Below are 22,020 nucleotides of genomic sequence, written 5' to 3'. Positions count from 1 at the left end.
GTCGCGGATGGTGTCGCGGATGGTGCCAGAAGGTGATATTTTTGCCCCGTAACAGTCTGTCGTAAAATGGCCATAACTTTTGATTCCGATATGCTGTGAAGGATCACGACCTATGGTTGGAAATCTCTTTCACTTGTCTACAAATTTAATCCTGTGGTGGTTTTCCCAAATTCCAAATTTATAATAGCGTTTTTGCCCCTACAACCCAGATCATTACGAAGATGTTTCCTTAACTCGCCCTTTGGATGGCCTATGCTCATGTTTGGCTTATGGGTTCTTCTTGAAACTTACTTGGCACTTCATTACCAATATAAGGGACATTATAACTCTTCTCCAAAATTTCATTAAGCCATCGTTAATTCAATACTCTAAATTCTTTCCCGATACACAACATATACCTTGCTTTCCTTAACAACTTTAGTCTCCTACCTCCAATGTCTTTGAAATCTCATTTAGAATCATTAAATATTATTTCCTACTTATCAAAACATCATATGCATCATGCCCTTCGTCAGTCAATTCACTGTGCATGAACGAAAAATTTTCCGAGGTGTAACATTGCCTTTTTTGTGACGACCCACTCTGGGGACCCACTACTCAAGGTATTGTCTATGCCAGGGTACAGCCAGTCCGCGCAAGGCCTTCGCCTCGTCCCTCTTCACGCTGCAGCGCTACGGGGCATCGAACCCGGAACCTCTGGCTCCTTTACATTCCCCAAAGGGAATCGCCTCTTACCAATTGAGCTGATTGGTAAGAGGCGATTCCCTTTGGGGAATGTAAAGGAGCCAGAGGTTCCGGGTTCGATGCCCCGTAGCGCTGCAGCGTGAAGAGGGACGAGGCGAAGGCCTTGCGCGGACTGGCTGTACCCTGGCATAGACAATACCTTGAGTAGTGGGTCCCCAGAGGGGGTCGTCACAATTTATTTTTAAAATACCTATTTTACCTTTAACGAGATGAATTATGACCGCACAAATATCTATAACTTAATTTAGTTCGCAAATTTATAAATCTTTCTATCTTTCTTAAACTTTGTGTCCAGTTAAACACCATCACATAATATTTGGACGGAGGAAGTAAAAGGTTGTGAAATATTTAGATGGTTAACTTATATAACTATGAAACAGTACACCTATAAATTAAAGTGGCAAGAAGCCAAGAAGTCCTTAAACTGCCATTATATCTTCGAACACGTATAAGGTGATAAGAACTTGTACCTAGTGACTTAACATAATCTATATCTATATATAATATAAAACTAGGCAAAGACAAGATGATGTAACACCTCTATATGACCTCTATTAGTATTTATCTTTTTTTCTCAATTTTTTGACCATTTTCCTATTTTCTAAATCTATGTGCCATTATTAAATGACTAATTTGTTTTCTGAAACTCACGTCTGCTTGCATTTAATGAATTGGTCCTCTGATATGTAATGTATTTTTTGTTTGTTACAGATCTATTATCTCTAATTTCGTAACACATTTGTACATGTGTATCTCATAGTGGCATGCTTAAAATGAATTTAATAAAATTAGGCGGCATACAATTTTTAGAATTTATGAGGCTAAGAGGAGGCTCTACTCTTAATGATCTTTTATGACTAATAAAAAAGTATGTATTTCAAATATAATTTCTATCTTCTTAATATATATAACTAATTAATAAATTAAATACTTTTATTCGTGTAATTAGTAGTTTTAATTTATAAATTGAAATGTATGTAATGTTTATTTTAATCTTGTATTAGTTTGAACTTTCTTAATTAGACAATTTAAATAAGCTTCATTGGCACCCCTTTAAGCCATAGTTCCTATTTATCTGTTTTTCCAACTTTTTGCCATTTTTTCTTTTAATCTCCTTTTTTTCATTTATCTCTTCTTTCCTTTCATTCACTATATTGAATAGCCCACTCTTTAAAAGCAACTGGATGTGTGTTGTTTCCTCAACATGAGTAACGTTTTCTTTCCAGTTACTAATTTTATCTATCCATGAGTTACAGAAACTCAAATGACTCTTATTTCTTAATTGCAGAACTTGAACCTTGAACATCACTAATTCAATATACATGCTGCGACAAATTAACCAAATGGATATCTAGCTCACTACAACATAAGGCATCTATAGCTACGAAACACATTGTAGCTAAATATGAAAATTTTTGTGGCTAAACACTTTAGCCACAATATTTTTTTCCGTAGCATCCGTAGCAAAATGTAGCGTAGTTAAAAGTTAGCTACGGACTTTACATGATCCGTGGCTAAGGACTAATACTTATTGCTACGAATATTTTTTTGTGTTGTAGCTGTGAGTGTAAAATATTCTGGCCACGAAAAATGCATTTATAGCAAATAATTATATCCTTTTGCCACGACAAATAAAACTTGTAGCAATATTTATATAGTAGCTACAATGCGTTCTTTTGTGGCAAAATTTTTAGTTTATTTGCCATGAAAATACAAATTTGGTGGCTATTTTTGATACTTTAGTCTCGTGGCAATAATATTGTATTTAGCTACAAGTTCAAGAATCTATAGCTATAAATTGAAGTATTTGCCAAAAATATTTTTAAATGTAACTAAGAATCCATTTTTTTTGCCATGAAATGTATAAGTTATAGCTAAATGTTTTCTTCATATGCCACGAAAAGTAAAAAATGTTCGTCCCTATTTTTGGTGATTATATATATAATAATTAGCTACGAACTAAAAAATTTCATCGCTACAAATTAAAGAATAACCCACAAGCAATGTTAATTAGAAGAATTCTTCTATACAAATGAAAAAAATTGAATTCCAGAGTAAGTTTCAATTTATATATAGAGTAAGTTTCAATTTACATATTGTTACATATCTAAAATTTCAAACATTCACAATACATAATTCTTCTATGACACCAATTACAATAGTAGTATCTTGCTTGAGACTCAAAGCCGCACAACCTTCTGATTTCTCTCCTCCCACGCAGCCTTCAATCTTACTTTGATCAATATCTACCCTCTAGTTTGTCATTGCTTCTGCTATAGTAATTCCATAAATGTACCTGTTAATTTTGATAAAGTAAATTAATATCAGAAACATAAATTAAATGATTATATAAGTATATGTAACAGTCGATCATATATTATGACAAATACATGAATGAACTTCTCATGAAAAATCCTCATGTATTTTCATAATGAAACTCTCACTAATCTTAAAATTGATAGAAAAACTCCAAATATCAGAATACATTTCGATCGTTACCACTTGATAAATTGCGAATATTAAGTAGAAAAATCAATAACCACCTACCTTGGAGAAAGATCAAGATAATTCTATCAAAAGCGATCAATAGCATCTCCTTAATTGCATTTCAGAACCTTCAACCAAAAAAAAATATATCATTGGTATACCAATCTCACAAAGGAACATAAAGTTTCAAACTTTTCTCTTCTCTATTAATAACTAAGAGGAAGAATAAAAATGTTTCTACCGAATCCAACAAAAGTTACAAGTGAAAGTTGAAGTACATATACATTAAAAACATTAAAGAGGATGAGAGAAAGTAACCAATAAATAGATCTGCATGAAAAGAAAATAGACAAAGAATCATATTCAAAAAGAAAAAAGACCCGCGTCAAATTTATGATAGACCATTTATGAAGATCTTGCTGAGGTAGATTTAATACAAAGGAACCATCACTTAAAATATATGCAACACTTTTACTCCTCCATTCTAAAAAAAAATTGATTAGTCATTTACCCAACTCCATTACATAACACCAGAAACCCCTTATGATTTTTTGATATGGAATAAGATTTGGGGTGGAATTGACAAAGGGAATAAGGAACCGTAGAGGGGTGTGGCGGCTGGGGGTAAAACAAAAAATGAGGATTAGGTTTTGGATTTTTAGCTTTAGTTAATTGCCATTCTTTTCTTGTTTTATATATGTCTTCTATTTTTTTTACTTCTTTATATGCAAATACGATAATGTAAATAAGATAACAACAATGACAATTAAGTATACCTATAAAAAAACAAAAAGAATCATACTACATTAAGCAGGACAAAATAAATTAATTATGTGTATGAAAAAAATTCTAAAATATATTTGTTATTTTTTACTGTTCAATTAGATTTATGATAACTAGTAAGTTATTAATATTGCATTTACATCATAAAATCAATAATGTATGATAATTTAAATTTAATATAATTAGTGATCAATGTAGTTAGATACAAGCACATGGATATTAATTGTGATATAATTAGATATTCAAAATCAATTAAATAAAATTACATAATTATTTGTTATATTAAAACTTACAAGTAATAATTTATTAAATATAAATTATTATATATTAGTTAGTTTTGATGTACAACCATACGTATATCAACCATATTCTTAACTGTAATGACCTGCTAGGTCGTTACGGGGTGACTTAAAAAACTAGACCTCCGTTGGGAATTTTGAGGTCGTGGTTGAGTTCGTAGCGTGTTTTTATGTATCTGTGCATGTTTTGTTTGCGTCTATAGGGCCTTGGATTGGTGTTGGATTTTGGGTGAAAACTGATGTAAAAACCCGAGCTACTAGTCAAAATGGACCGCTGCAACATGTTGTTTGGTTGCACAAGTGTAATTACACAGTTACTTTAATTTAAAAATAAAATTTAATTATGAAAAATTAAAAATCAATATTTGAAACATATGTGCCTTTATAAGTGATATTAAATTAGGTATTTTAACAACACATTGTTTCTTTAGGTATTTAACAACACAGTGTTTCTTGAAAATATATTAATTAATAATCATATATTTGTAACTGATATTGTAACAAATAATTGATATATACTTTTTAAATTAATAATATTATAATTTTAATTAATTTTAAAAATTAAAAACAGACTTTTTTGTGAGAACATCATGGATTGGATGTTTGACAAAAAAATTAATATTTATAAATATAATTCCTTAACATTATTCAAATGTTTGACCAAAAAAGATATATCAACTGTAAGTGAAAAATAAACATTATGGAATGTGAAATAACAAGTCAATAATACTAAAGCAAATAAAGTAAAATCGAAAACATAACCTAAATTTAAAATCCCATAGAAAAAGCTTAACATAATACTCTTAAGTCAAATTCAACATAACATAAGTAAGTTCCAATGTAAAGGGGAAATATAAGTATATAACTTTATTTACGACGAAATTTTGCTTTAATAACATCACTCATTATATGCCAAGTTTGTTAATAATTCATTCCTTATAACGTTAAGAGGTGTAGTTTCAAAAATTAGAATAATAGCACAGAGCAACCCCCCCCCCCCTCCCCTCCGAGAATTGGAGAGTGTAGATACATCCTCTCAATTACGCTCAATTCCCACCTAACCATGTAATTACTTGGTCAAACAAAAATGTCAAGTACTATGTAATTACACCTAATTACACTCAATTTCAATTACCTGGTGGCTTTCTAAACAGGCTCTAGATCAGTCATTTACTGTGCAATTTGTAGATAGTGTAAACGGATATGAAAAGCCAAGAAAGATAAAAATGGGGTGAAAACGTTGTGCAAAATTATTACTATTAATGTGGAAGATAAAAGAAGTGAATAGTGATCCAACTTTCAATTATGTGACTTCCCACTTTTAGTATTATATGATTAATAAACTATTAAAGTAGTAATAGACCAATTTTTTTATGTCTAGATTAAATTAGTAAAGCACCAAACCATTATAAACATAGTTGTTTAAATTCTTTATAATTTGTTACTTAAATTATTAATTGGATAAAATTCTATTGTTAATTTAATTATAATTGAAACTTATAGATAATACTTATTTAATAAGTACATTATGATATAATCGTTTTGTTAATGGACTTACATATTCAACCACATTAAATTTTTCATTGTTAGTGTAACTAGGTATAAGAAAACATATTCTTATAGTTTACATAATTAGAAAATTATAGTCTATATGGTGAAAACAATATTGTCTACAAGCAATCATTATATATAATATTGTTAGCAACGACATTTATTTTTAAAATATTATCGTCAAATTAGCGATAGATTTCATAATTAAATTATATTTTTCTTTAAAAACTATTTTCATCTTAAATAATATTGCTAGTTTGTTATATGCTCATTTGTCAATTATATTAAAATTCTTATCTTTTTCGTGCTTTAATTAGATTCCTGAATAACTATCAAGTCATTAAAATAACATTAACCCATTAATTTGACAACTTTTATTTATTTAAATTAGATACAACAGTGATCAACAAAAATACAAGAACATAGTAGTTTGAATCTAATAACACTTTCTATTGTCCAAATTAAACAAATATAATATGTTATGCAATGCAATTATACAAGATTATAGTTGTTTAACCTCTATATATATATTTAGTTATTCACACGTTATTAGATAAGGTTGATGTTTTTTTAATTTTAATATTGATATTACCAAAACTGGTGTCACCTTAGCTAATGATACTATTGAAGACATCGAATCAAAACTTGGAACTGATGATTATAGCTATTAAGTCAAGTGTTCAACGATTTATTAGTACTCAAAGCAAAAATATTTATTTAGCTCAATTGGTAAGAGGCGATTCCCTTTGGGGAATGTAAAGGAGCCAGAGGTTCCGCGTTCGATACCACGTAGCGCTGCAGCGTGAAGAGGGATAATGGGGCAAGCCCCTGTGCGGACGGGCAGTACCCTGGCATAGACAATACCTTGAGTAGTGGGTCCCCAGAGGGGGTCGCCACAATAACATGAGGTTTGGGGTTCGAACTCCGGCTCAGTCCAAAAAAAAAAAAATTGCAAGACAGAGTTTTGTAGCAAAACTAGGCCTATTCGAGCAAAAGTTAGGCCTTAAGGCAGAATTTTGCAAAATTCCAATTGAGTAAAAAAAAAAAATTATTTTAATGCAAACCTCGACCTTAAGGTAGAGTTTGCCTTATGCCTCAAGGCAAAACTCTACCTTAAGTAGAGTTGGCAGTCAAACTCCACTCGATCAGGTAGAGTTTGACTGCAAACTCTACTCAAGACAACTCTACTCAAGGCAACTCTGCCTTGCAATCCAATATCTACCTTGCGATTTTTTTTTTAAAATTTTTAACTGAGCAGGGGTTCAACCCGAAACTAAGGGGTTTTTAGCGAAGACCAAAAATTAAAGACCACCTCCAAATAAGGGCAATCGTGCAAATTGCCCCAAATCGAAGAGAGAAAAGAGAATTGGTCTCTGTCTTTATATTTGTTTATTTGAGAAAAGAAGGAATTTTGCTTTGTTCCGTCTTTTATTTGAGAAATTGGTCAAGATTCAAATTTGAGAGTTCTGTCCTTTTATGAATTAACCTTTGGATGCAGGTCTTGCAGAAAGAAATTATTGCGCAAAATGGATTAAAATTGGAAATCCAATATATTTGGATTTAAAGTCTATTTTGTTTTCCACAATTTGATTCTTTGTTATTCTTAATATTCAGATTTTAAACAGAATTATTTGTACTCATTGCCTAATCATATATATATATATATATATATATATAAGCAAGCCAAAGGCCCGCTAACATGGCATCACAGAATTTCACGGTTTGTATTTATCTATTTTTACAATTTTTTGACAATTAATTTTCTTTAATACACGGGTAAATAACGTTGCCGCATAAACCTCGCCTAAATAAGACGCCCTTTCGCCCATTCTATCTCAAACTCCAAAGGTGCGACAATAAAAACAACTCTTCACCAATTCGACCGTATTTCGCTCTCCCTATTTTTCTTCGGTTCTTTCTACTCCCCCTGCTCTTGCCAACCTCACTTTTTCCAATAGATATGTGAAATCGGCGTTCGAAATCCCTCCTGATTTTGAAATTCTTCCACCCAGCGGACAAAAATCCCAACAGACCGCCCAATATGTTGCTTTTCCATTCTCAACCACTTTGTTTTACTTCTGCCACATGAATTGCTTCCATGTACTTTCCTACTACTTCATTGGTCTACTTATAGTTCGAATCCCATATGTTTTGAAATAAAATTTGAATCTCCAAAAGCACTTTACAACTTCCATGAGACTTTTCAACGTTGGATAGATTGGACTTTGCAAATTGGTAAGGAAAACTGCATATTCATGCCTTCTCAAGATTATCAATTTTGAATTTTTTTCCCATCTGCAATAGAATTCAACCCTCGCTTCAACTCTTACCATGTAGCTTCTTTACTGCTCCTGTTCTTTCTCTGGATTACGACCGGTTGTCTTTCACAGTTCAAACGTTACACCCTTCCTCGAATTAACACCTCCCTTTATTCCCCTACTATTTCCCACTCTCATAGTTTCTCTTGATTATGCCTCAACAGAATCCGGAGAAGATGAAGCGGAAGGTTGTCAACAAATTTCTCAAAGATGGTGCTATTTTACTCTCTTTTTTAACTTTGGAAGATCCAACTTTAATTCCTCTGTGTAATCTCTATGGCATATGCACGGCAAGCACAGGTGAGTATAAAATTAAATCTTATACATGACGGGCATATATTTGAATTACTTCATTTAAAGTGTTTCGATTTTATTTTGGCTGTAATGAGGATAGGAGTCTTGGACTAAGAATGACAAAATCGAGAAAATTGTTCGATTTGATTGATGTGGTAAATTGTTTCAAGAATGAGTTTTGTTCTTTTCTTTTTGTGTGTACTTTTTCCCTGTCTTTCTAAAAGTTCAGTTCTTTTTCAAAATTGTATATTTCATAAGTATGCTAATCATTATTATGCAGTCATTTGAAATTTTGATTGGAACTAGAGATTGAACTAATGCACAAAAATTAAAGAATGCAAAAAAAAAAAAAAAAAAAAAAAGCAAAAAAAGAATAAACTATAATTGCGGTTAATATGCTCCAAGATGTAGTATTACTCATCATTTAACTTGTATGCATTTGCCAAAACGTGAAAAAGATTTCCACCTTACAGAGAGTTAAAGAAAATATTTGCCAACATGTGGGTAGGGGTGTTCATGGTTCGATTTGAGTCGGTTATTGATTAAAACTATAATCAAACCAATTTAGTCAGTTTTTAAATGTCTAAAACCATAATCAAACCAAATAAAATAATAACCACCTGTTTGGTTATAGTCGGTTTGGTTCGGTTTTTTGGTTTATGACTAGCAGCCAAGAGACTTATCACTAAAACATTAAAAAGTTGAAAAAGACATGTCTTTTTTTTGTTGTTCAAACGATAACTTTTATTTATAGTTTAAGGTGGAACATACATTATAGAAACATTTTCACTATTAGTGATAATGTAGTACTCAAGTTACCCAAAGTTGCTAAATTATTACATATAGAGCTAAAAACTAACTTAGTGGTGGCTGCACCATTTTTGTTATCTTAATACACATACCTGGAAATAAAGTAGAGCATAGAAGCTTTTAGTTGTTGTTACAAACATACATATTAATTAAACATAAAAACTACCTAAAATTAAAATGAAAATATATGAAATAAAAAACTTTGTGTAATGATCTCAAACTTTGGGGCAGTATTTGGATTTTGCCCTCAATTCTCCCATTTTATTAAAAAAACTTTGTGTAATGATCTCAAACTTCAGATGTTTTTCTATCATTTTCCCCAAGGCTAGGGTCTCAACTACAAGGAGTTGTTATTTTCTGCTTTTTAGGAGGATTACCCACGGAAGAAGTATTAGGGCATTACCATGTATTTGAGTTGCAACAAATGCTGATGTTACTGAAGTATATTCTATAAGAACCTCCAAATCTACAACTTCTGTCCTTTTCATATGAAAATTATTAGAAGTTTAGCACCCATTCAAACAAGAAAAAAGAAAGGTATAAATTCGAAAAAAAAAAGGAAACAACCTAAAATTAAATGACTGACAAAGAAAGACTAAAAATTTAAGTTAGAGACATTAGAATCTAACGTGAGCTTCTGTTAGTAGGTTTATACTTAACGCTTAAAGAGTTAAAAGACTTAAAGACATGGGCTTAGACATATTCTTAAAAACATGAGCCTTAAGCAATCATGTGAAATAAATAGACTAAAAATCAAATTAATGATTAAAAGGTATAAAATATTTATAATTATTTATGAAAAACTAATATTATACATATAAATAATTATAAATTTTATGTATATAATTTATCGGTTTGGTTCGGTTATTTATTCGGTTATTTTTTAATAGAACCATAACTAAACCAAATATTATTGGTTTTTAAAATTTAAAACCAAATCAAACCAAACCAAACCAAACCAAATGTCGGTTTTTTATTCGGTTTGGTTAAATTTTCGGTTTGGTTTTGGTTTTAACCAAAACCGTGAACAGCCGTACATGTGGGAGATGCAACATTTCTTCCAGGTATTTTCGCATTTATTTTTCTTAATTGAAGACGCTTTATATTCTAATTATTTGCAACTATTTTTGGCTTAAGAAAATATTTGAAATGTTTTACTGCACACCTTTTATATCAACTTTCCTAAGAGATGGTGAGTTGGTTTAATAAAATAAAAAACCTCTCTTTCATGTTTGGTTGGTGTCTCATTCCTTCGGCTTGATTTTAGATTCGTTATACTAACAAAGTTTGCATCTTTTTCCTTATTTTGCTGCTCACTTTGTGATATATAATATATACACTCTTTTTACATGGTTGATGATATTAACTATTTGAACAATTTGCTTAATCATACATTACTTTTGATAGCAGTACTTTGAGAAATAAACTCACGTTTGACATAAAACTCATTTTTTTTAAATCGGTTAAGACAAGTGCATGGTTGTTTATACTTCAAGCCAGTGATACGCGATTACAGTTGAGTTGGTGTTCTTGACTATAATTTTCTGTGCAATTAAAAGAAGGGTTGGGGTGGCTATGACGTAAGGCAGTCAGAGCAGTACTTGTGTGTACGCCAAAGTACGTATAGCTTAATTTTGAATTTATGTGACTCTAGAAAATGTTTTCCTATTTAAGATTCTAGCCCTCCTCACCCTGCATAACTTTGAGAAAACTACATATGCAGAGATACCATTGGAGGTAAAAACGTGGAAATTAAGGTTAATATAACCTTTTGAACTTGAGAAACTTTACTATCCCGAGGGACGACGGACGTTTAACAAGATGAACTGTGTTGAACTTTGAATCAGTAACAACAATGGCACCTGAAAGTGTTTAACAATGTCTTTGTAATATCAATTTATGAAACTAAAAGATGTTCACCAAATTTTGCCGCTAAAATGAATGACCATTGTCTTGCAGAAAGGGAATGAATATTTTTTTTATATTGTTTTGATGTAATACCTATTACAATTTGCTTAACTCATTCTTCTGATTGCTCAGGTGAGAAGAGAGAAAATAAGTGAAAGAATGAAGCTTCTTCAAGAACTGACACCACACTACGCTAAATTACTTATGGTAATACTTCTTTACTTGCTCTATTACTTATGAGAGAAAAGATATACAAATTTGATATGTACTCATAGTTCTTATTAATAGGTGACTGAAAACTCTGTGATGCTCTACAAGATCATTGACTATGTGCAATCCATTCAGCAGCAAATTAGGTAAATTACTTAGGCGGCATTTGTTTACGGTGGTTGGTTTGCAAACTAAGAGTTCGAGTTCTCCGAAAAAGTGGTAGGTTTACATTTCTATTCTATTTCCTTATTTTGGTAATGTAATAGATAGGAAATTCCTAAAACTGTTCAACAAAAGATAAGTTCATAAATTCATATTGAAGTAATCTTTACAAAGGTAAGAGAATATTTACTATGGCTATTCTCATTGATTCAATAGGTTAATATACATCATTTACAACGTAAGTGTAGGCTACAAATTAGGAACGAATTTGACTAATTAATTCTAACAAATACTATCCTAAAATAGAAGATCACAAAATATTTTTGACTAAATATTTACATAATCTAACACACCCCCGCAGTCGAAGCGGTAGGTTTACGAACGGTTAGACTGTCCCGAAAATCATCAAATAGTGCGCGCGAAAGACCTTTGGTGAAAATGTCGGCAATCTGATAGCGGGACGAAACATGTAGGACACGAACCTCTCCACGTCTAACCTTTTCACGAACAAAATGAATGTCCATTTCAATATGCTTGGTACGTTGATGTTGTACCGAATTTCCAGATAAATAAATGGCACTCACATTGTCACAATAGACCAAAGTTGCTTTACGAATAGGCAATTGAGTTCAAGCAACAGATTGCGAATCCAACAAGATTCAGAGACAACATTAGCAACCCCTCTATACTCAGCTTCAGCACTAGACTTAGATAGAGTAGGTTGACGCTTTGAAGGCCAAGAAATCAAGTTATCCCCAAAATATACACAATAACCCGATGTGGAGTGTCGAGTGTCTGGACATCCTCCCCAATCAGCATCTGTATATGATAGTAGTGACTGTAGAGAGGTTTTGTATAAATGTGTACCAAAATTCAATCGTACCTCGAATGTAACGCAAAATGCGTTTTAATGCTTCCATAAGCTCGACTTTGGGATCATGCATAAACAAGCAAACCTGTTGTATTGCGTACGATATGTCTGGCCGAGTAAATGTCAAGTATTTCAAAGCATTTGCCAGACGACAATACTTCGTAGGATCTTCATACGGGGCGCTCGAAGTAGCGCTGAGTTTGCCCTTTGTATCAACTAGTGTGGGGCAAGGCTTACAATTTGACATGCCTGCCCTGTCAAGAATATCCTCTGCATAAGAACTCTAAGACATGAATAGGCTATTTTTGTCCCGGGAGACGGCAATCCCCAAAAAATAGCTCAACGGACCCAAGTCTTTCATAGCGAATTCCGTAGCTAACTTGGACATAATACCGAGTCTGAGAAAATCTGAAGATGCAGTTAGAATAATATCATCCATATATAACAAAATGTAAGCAGTATCTTTTCCACGACAGTAAGTGAAGAGAGAGTTGTCAGATGTGCAATGCGAGAAACCAATGGTTGCCACATATCCAGCAAAACGCTGATACCATGCCCGTGGTGCCTGTTTCAAGCCATAAAGAGACATACGCAAGAGACAAACATAATCAGGATGAGCCGGATCCCGGAATCCCAAAGGCTGATACATATAGACGGTCTCATTCAAGTTGCCATGTAAGAAAGCATTATTTACATCAAGTTGGTGAATGGGCCAAGAGTGAGAGAAAGCAATAGTAAGAACCACACGGATAGTTCCCGGTTTGACAACCGGACTGAAAGTCTCGTCACAATCAACACCTTCCCGTTGAGACCAGCCATCACCTACAAGACGGGCTTTATGCCTCTCAAAAGAACCATCAGATTTCTTTTTATGCCGAAAAATCCATAAAGACCGAATAATATTAGCATTTGAAGGACGAGGGACCAACTCCCAAGTCTTACTATCAATAAGAGCATTATATTCATCTTGCATAGCATTTTTCCAATTCGGGTCATTAAGTGCACCAACTGGATTCCGGGGAATAGTGGAGATGGAGTTGTTGGTGGCAATTAATGCTTGATTATAGTATTTCAAGTTCGGCTTAAATATCGCATGTTGACTACGTGTAGTCATGCAAGGAACTGGTGGGGGGTTGGCAGGGGCGGGGCTGCTGCGTTGGTGACGCAGCGAGGCGAAGGAGGGGCTGGCAGGGGCGAGACTGTTGGTTGGGCTGCTCCAGGAGTGGGAAGAAGCTGGCGGGCAGCTGGGGTGGTGGGAGTGGCCTGCTGGACAGGCGACGAGGAAGGAGAGGAGATGGGTGAGCTCGGGTGTTGGGTTGCAGGAGGGGAAGGGGGCTGCATTTGCGGAGCATTGGCCTGGTCATGCAACAAATGTATTCTCAATGGGGAGTTATCATCACCCAAAAACTCATATGAGGTATGTTATACCCTATTTTAATCGGAGTCAAAATAGTTTATAACATCCCGGTAATTCCGGGGTTAATTAAAGTTGAGGAGTCGCCACCTAATTATTTATGGTGAATTAGGACACCTATAGTTCATTAAAGTTATTTCCTAAAGTTAACTCCGTTTTAATGCCTAACGAAACCAAAAAGATCTAGGTAAGGGTTCAATTAGTCTAAAGGGAAGGTATTAGGCATCCTTTAAGACCCATTAACAATGGTTAACCGACCGGACTTATGTTAATTAATTAAAGCTAAAATGCAAATATAACATTTTACGACATTCAAGAAAATATCTTGTAAGTATTGCTAAAGTTATAGATAGAAATATAATAATGCTATTTCAAATAAAACTGGTAAAAAAAAAAAAATTTGCATAAAAGAGTTTAGTTATGAATAAACTGAAGAAAGCGCGGGATGGTGCAGCGTTTTAAATAATTGGAGAAAATAAGTTATACCGACTAACAAATTAAAAGATTCATTGTAAGATTAATATTAACAAGATTTTAAAGGTTTTATAGAAGGACTATTAGTTCAATATAAGCTGTGCAAAAGTTGTCTTAACGAATACGTATTTCAAATGTTGGAAAGGAGCTAAAGCGGAACAGTTATTCATGAAAACTAGTTCGTTTTTCTTATTTCTCAAAACAAGCTAACGTTAGTGTGTAAAATTTATGATGCTTTGGAAGCATATCTTCTTTCTAACTAAAATGCCAAACTTACGAGGAACAATTAAACTCACTTGATTTAAAACCTAAATTTGCTAATTAAGACATCCTAATATAAAATAGTCTCGGTTAGACATAAGCAGCTAAGTATTTATCATAATCACACAGCTAGGTAAAATGTTAGTCACACCAATGTATAAACAAGCATCGGAGAATAAAATAAGATGACTAAAGCCATATTTGGCTTGCATAGAAAGTAAAGTTTTCAGTGGTTCGCCGTTTGGCTGGCCACTCCCTTTGTTTTCTGTTCGGATGAATGTCGAGAGAATGAGAGCTGAATAGGAAGGCGCATTCAAGGTCCAAATGCCGCATAGTCTCAAAATGAGACTATTCGGATAATGAGTCTTTATGAAGACTCCATCTCGCTCCCGAAGTGTACATGCGAGAGAAAGAAAAATAAAAATTAGTAACACGAGAATCGAAATCTTAAACACACACTTAAGATGAATTTAATACAACTACATAAGCATTGATTTCACACAACGCAGTCCAATTCGGGTTATAAATAGTTTACACATCAGGGACAGCAGGCCCACATTTGAATTTAGACGCCCACAAAAAAGGGAAAAGGGCCAAGGCACAAAGCAAACAAAGCTATACATGTACTTGGAGGGGATAGGCCCAACAGATTGTACAAACGGGTAATTCAATGGGCTAAGCATATGTATTGTTTGGCAGCAGGAGAAACACCACATCAAGTTGTATTTCTAATTGTAAACATAAGCATACAACAATAGTGATTTCTACCCCTTTCTTTAAACTTTTATGCAATATTCTGTGAGACTCAAAAAAAAAAAAAAAAAACAGCGAAGATGCCAAGGAAAACAAAATTCAATGGATGCCTCTGCTGATATATGTGCAAGGGCTGCAAGGGCCACAACACTGCATAGAAACGAATCACTACTAGTCTAGCTTTTCTCAAAGTCTTAATCAAACCCTTTGCAATTTTCCAAAAAATATAGACGGCATTCAGCAGTGCCAAAAACAGGAGGTACAGTTAACAAGCTATAGAAGCCCAGTGGATAAACTTTCTTTATCTGATCAAAATGGCTAAACATGTGATAGAAAAGGGAGAGAAACAAAAATCCTTGCAACCAGCCACCCAAGAAATAAAGCTAACCCATTGCAGATATAAAGCTTAGAGTTCTTTTGAGCAGCACATGAGCAGTTGAGTGGAAGAAGAGAATAAATGGAATTCATCATATCTTGGATAAAAGAAAACTTAGCATATATATATAAAACAATCAATGGAGGAAGACAGGAACAAAACTTTAATGCCATGTCCCTTCTACTTAAGTCGATCATGGAGACTATCCTCATTTTCTTTAGCAATACGTAAGCAGCCAAATAGAGGGATACTTATCGATCTTAAACGGAGGAAGGGTATAGGATTTATATGGGAGAGTATATATGATTCTAACAAGTGACGACACCTCATGTAAATCCCAACATCACCTCACTGTTCAAGTATTACACTATGCGGGTCCTCAACTCGATTCATATTAAGTATAGATGCTCAAATAAAAATCGACAGAATCGATAGAAAAGCAAAGATCTTATACTAGTCACAAACAGACCGCAAGACTCAATACCAAACTGCTAATCCTACCCACATGAACATGTCAGCACAGAATGCATTGATAGGTTTGAACATAGGCATGAAACAGAGATGTATCGGCACAGGACCTAAGATTATCAACAGGCCCAACAGGCGTTAAACAAAGCATGATGCCGACCATTCATCCCAACAACGATCCTAGCTCAAACAAGGAAATGCACCACATACAAGCAGGAATTGAGTGTTGATAAGCATAATTAGACTTAACGCCTAAGAATAGACTAAACACGATTGTCGATTAGCATATAGCAACCTAACTTAAACTAACAAAATTGTGACTAACGCATGGATTTAATCCACAAATACAACATATACTACATTAAACACTGTCAGCAAATACTTACTATTTATGCTAAGCAAGTAATCAACTGGAATCGTTTAAGACATAAACCAATCGCACTACTTCTAACAAACAAACTGCTAAAGCAAAACAGATGCTGAAAAGCTTAAAGGAAGAAAGATTACTCCTTTCGGGTGTAGTGAACAGGGGTCGTCGGCGTCGAATCTACCCTTCCGCTATGAACAGATCCGAACCCCACACAAATGGGTATGAAAATCTCTGTCGTGGCCAAATCCACCAAGACAGAGTGAGACGTTTGAGCAATCTTAAAGTTTAGAATGGTAGTCCAAAAATGCTAAGGATATTTAGGTATTTTAAGCTGTTCCTCCAAAAAAACCATCCCCTTCGGCTGAGGAATTAGAATGATATTTATAGGTGGAGTTGAAACCCTAGGGTTTCAATTTGGGCGGGATTTCTACATGAATTAGCTGTTAGAAAATCAAAATCGAATCTCTGAAATTGCCTTCTTTTTCAGAAAACTTCAGAAGTGTTTTTGTCCCTTTACGTTAACCACATCGTTGAAGATGAGAGAGGGACGTATTGCACGAAAATGGGGATAACAAAAGTCTGTGATGGTGAAAGAGGGTTTGGTTCCTTGTTGGAAATGGAGAGGGAGAGAGAGGCAATCCGATTAGGTTTTTGCCTTTCCTTTCAGTTGTAGACGACACATAGGTTTTTTTTTTAAAAGAAAGTGGGCCGAGTCAGTTTCGGGTAGAAATAGTGGGTTGGGTCGGGTGGAAGGGATAATGGGCTTGTTTGGGCTCAGTTGGTCCGACAGTGGGCTGGTGGAGTTAGTGAATTTAAAGTGTGGGCTGGTGGGATCCGAATTTGGCACTTTTCCTCCTTTAATTAATTTATTTGGACATCTTCATCTTAATAATTTGGACTAGAATTAACCACTTTCAAATATATAATACAACTTCTTATTAAAATAAATAACCGTGCAATAGATATTAATATAGTGCTTTGTTAAGTAAATTTGAAATAACTCGTCCGAATTATTAACGATCAAGAAACGTAGATAAATTAATTGAAGGAAAAGTGAGACAAAATTGCGTGTCAACAAGGTAGGAGATGGATTATTTATTTGTGAAAATGGAAAAGAGTTTTTATCAAACCACACATGCCGGGCTATGATTATTTTTCGGCTCGATAAATCATAGCATTTGTACCCCCGATGATTGGAAGGATACCCTAGGAAAGCACACGGAGTGGACCTAGATTGTAGCTTATGAATTTGTGTGGAAGGGATGAGAGGAAAGCATAGACAACCAAAAAGTCGGAGATGAGAGTAGGATGGATTCTTTTGATAAAGAATCTGAGTGGGTATCTTATATGCTAAGATTTTAGAAGGGAGAATATTGTGTAGATACGTTGCCATGGCCAAGGCGTGATGCCAATAGGAGGGGGTCATAGATGCATGGCAAGGAGTGTACGAACAATATTGTTTATAGATTTAATTTTCCGTTCCACCTTACCATTTTGGGGTGAGGTGTGCGGACAAGAAAATCGAAAAAGCATCCTGTTTTGTTCACAAAATTTATGAAAAGAACCATTATCAAATTCACGTCTGTTGTCACATTGAAAAGTTTTGATTTCTTTTTCAAATTGAGTGCGAATGAAAATCCGGAAAGACAAGAAACAATCATTAACTTAGGACTTTGTTTTGATGGGAAAATTCCAAAGAAAATTAGTATAATTGTCAAGAAATAAAACATACTATTTGTGACCGGAAGAGCTAAGAACAGTTAAAGTCCATAAATCACTGTGAACAATGTCAAAGGGCATAGTAGTAGTTGAAAGAGAGTCATAAAAAGGCATTTTAATTAATTTCCCCAAAGGACAAGAAAGACAAACATTGTTTCGAGCCTTATTACATTCAATAAAATTACTACTACGTAAAGAACTAAGATTTACATCCCCCGGATGACCTAAACGAGAGTGCCAAATATGAGGAGAGATGACGATAAAAGCAGATGGTGCGGAAGACGAAATGGCTCGATAATTTTTGAAGAATGGATAAAGATCACCTGAACTCTCACATCTCATGAGTTTGCTCCCCGTCCGTAAATCCTTCATAGAAAAGCCAAAATGATCAAATTCAACAGAAACCATATTATCGATAGTAAATTTACGAACGAAAATAAGGTTTTTGATGAGTTTAGGTGCATGTAAAACATTTTTCAGGTTTAGGGAGGGATTTACTTGAAGGGAAGTATGACCATAACCACAAATCGGAATCATGTTACCATTACCAACAACAATGCCATTGTTTTTGCTCAATTGATAGTAAGACGAGAGAGTACCTTGGGAGTTGGTCATGTGAGATGTGGCTCCGGTGTCCATGTACCAATTGTTGTCATCGGGCGGATTCAAGGACATTGTATGCATAGCCTGATCAATATCCATGGGCACATACCCACCATGTGATGGCGGGGCTGCCGAATAGAATGACTAGGGAGGGCGAGCACCGAGAATGCCCTGCTGTGACTGGGCTGGGCATAGCTGCTGCCACCCTGTGGTGGGGTAGGGACACGGTGGGGTGGCCCACAGCTGTGGCCCCCAAGCAGCCCAAGGGGGGAAAAACCAAGGCTGGGCAGTAGCCCCTTGGTGCTGCGACGCAGTGGGCAGGCTAGTCTGGGTGTTGTTCCAGCTGCCCCCGCCGCTGTTCTGGCCATTCCCAGCGCCACCGCGGTTGTTGTTGCGGTTTCTGCCGCCACGACCGCGGTTGTTCTTCTTTCCACGATTGTGAGAATTTCCTCGATTATTGAAGGTATTTTTAGAATTGTTGGGCTGCCCATTAACAGAGAAATTATGAGAATTAATATTGTGGGAAACGAGAGCAGCATTTGAACCGAAGTCGTGAATGGCGTCCTCGCCATTGATTTCTTCCTCAGGTTCGAGCATCGACCATACAACATCAAAGGATAGGAGACGAGTACGGTGCTGCACCATTGTTTGAAAAGTCTTATATTCTTCCGATAACCCACACAGAAAACGGAGCACAAGTCGTTCGTTGGAACCTTTGTGGCCGACGGTGGAGAGATTGTCTGCAAGAACCTTGAGCCTGGTGCAGTATGCTTTCACATTCGGGAAATCCACCAATTTGGTGTTTGTGAATTTTGCATCAAGAGCAAGATCCCTAGCCGATTTGGTGTCCTGAAAGAGATGAACAAGGCGATTCCAAGCCTTGGCTGCGGTGTCCTCTTGATGAATGATTGTGTTGAGAAGATCATTCGATATCGTACCATATATCCATTGCCGAACGATGTCATCTAGCCGTTCCCATAGAGCCTTTGCAGCAATTTTCTCGGTTGCGGTTGTTGGGGATGGCACGGTGGGGGAGGCAGGAGGTAATATGTGATCAATTACCAAGTTTGCTCGGTAATGGAGCTTTAAGAGGGTAGATCAGTTATTGTATTGGCTTCCTTCATAGTCAAGAACAATAGGAATACACGATTTGATATTGGTGACTGTAGTTGCAGGATGCAACTTGGACGCGTCAGCCATGGAGAAGAGAAGGAGGAAGGGACGAAGAAGAGAAGACGAAGGAGGTGGGCGGCGGCTGCTGGGGTTTGTAGAGACCTAGTCTGATACCATGTAAGAGAATATTTGCTGTGTCTATTCTCATTTATTCAATAGGTTAATATACATCATTTACAACGTAAGTGTAGGCTACAAATTAGGAACTAATTTGACTAATTAATTCTAACATATGCTATCCTAAAATAGAAGATTACAAAATATTTTTGACTAAATATTTACATAATCTAACAACAAAAATATATGTATAAGAGATAAAACGGAAGAACAAGGTGATCTTTTTTTGCTTGAAGCTCATATATATATATATATATGTGTGTGTGTGTCTCTGTGTGTTTGTGGCTGCTTGGTTTCATTCCAAGAGATTTTGAAAGTTTGCGAGCTTAGGTGCTATCTGTTCTATTAAAAAATAGCAAAATCTAGCAGTTACTATGCTTTTCATTACGAGCTTAAAAGGATCTGTTGCCATTTTATTGATAAAGTTTCTAACACTTCTTATACAGATGATGTGAATTTTATCATTAGTATTTATGTGATAACCATTGAAACTCTAGATATACAAACAATAACAACATACCCACAAAGTGGGGTCTTGGGGGAGTAGAGTGCACACAGACCTTACCCCTACCAATTAGGAGGTAGAGAGGTAGTTTCCGATAGACCCTCGGCACTGAAATTCAAGATATATTATAGTACAGTATTTAGATCAATAAGATACATGAGGCATCTTTAGAATAGCTTTCCTTTTAGGGTGCTCTCCGAAGTTTGCTATTTACCGAAATTGTCTTATCTTAACAAATTTTACTCTGGAATTCATATGGGATGGTGCAGCTTTGCTATAGCTTGAGCAAAAACTGCACTAAATCAGGTGTTGGAATATTGTCTGGTTTGCTTTCATTCAGTAGCTATTTTAGAAGCTTAGTGTAGAGACTCCACACTTTAATGCTTTTAATGGGGTTCATATTGCAATTACATTTCTGATGATAAATATACTACTACTAATTGCAAAATATATGTGTATATATATGTGGACCACTTAATCCTGAATATGGGATCTATACATGTATCTGTTATATTACTCACATATTTACTCTGTTTGCTCCGACATAACTCTGTATAAAATTTAAAAATTGAGTACGATCATAGTGTTCCTCATGGAAGTTAGTTCTTTAAAAACTTGTATGTGTACTCTATGTAATAGCAAGTCTTTGGTTGGTATTTCGTGTACACACATAGCTTGGATTAGTTTCTATGTAGAAATAACTGCTTAGAAAGTTCAAATAAAATGAACAGGCACCTACTATTGATCTGGTAAATTTAGCTATCCACCTCCCAATAGGAAAGATCCATAGCTTCACAAGTCATGGGGTTTGAGCTTCTTGATTATCTTCGAAACAACACATTCTTAATATGTTAAGTAAATGACACCCTATTAGAATAGTCTGAATTTCAAGCAGCGTAGACATAATCACATATTACTAAACACTTCATTATTAAGAACGGTAATAGTTCAAAAATATTTCATCGAGGCTTTTTGGGTTTTTAACATAAGTTGGTGAAAAGAATCGGTTACTTTTCCCTCGCTATTTCTCCTTCTCCCTCGCTTTAGTTTAATATTCTCAATTAGGGTCGTCTCCATTTCTCTCTCCCCATAACTGGAAAAGAAAACGTTTTCTACCGTATTGAATAAGATTCTGAGCAAGACGACTTCCACAACCCTTGCAACAATCGCAACAAATGGGTGTGTAACAATCGCAACACATGGGTGAGCCAATCCCTTCCCAATTTTCCTAATTTTTCGAGATTTAGACTCCTACAATCCCAACAAATTGGTGTGTCAGAAGTGGTGAAGACCTTTTTCTTACTTTTAGGGATAGTGCTATTTTACCCCTTAATTGATCACTTCATATAG

General features: G+C 34.9%; 1 long non-coding RNA gene across 1 annotated transcript; it reads left to right on the top strand.

Annotated features, from left to right (window-relative positions):
- The first annotated feature begins 7,666 nt into the window (after positions 1-7,666).
- Positions 7,667-11,716, top strand: LOC132605304 (uncharacterized). The gene is made up of 4 exons (XR_009569136.1): positions 7,667-8,099; positions 8,347-8,482; positions 11,327-11,401; positions 11,483-11,716. It is a non-coding gene; the product is annotated as an uncharacterized LOC132605304 (long non-coding RNA).
- Positions 11,717-22,020: the final 10,304 nt, after the last annotated feature.

The sequence above is a fragment of the Lycium barbarum genome, chromosome 8 (genome assembly GCF_019175385.1).
Source record: "Lycium barbarum isolate Lr01 chromosome 8, ASM1917538v2, whole genome shotgun sequence".
NCBI classification, from domain to species: Eukaryota; Viridiplantae; Streptophyta; class Magnoliopsida; order Solanales; family Solanaceae; genus Lycium; species Lycium barbarum.
This window is presented reverse-complemented; position numbering and strand designations above follow the sequence as displayed.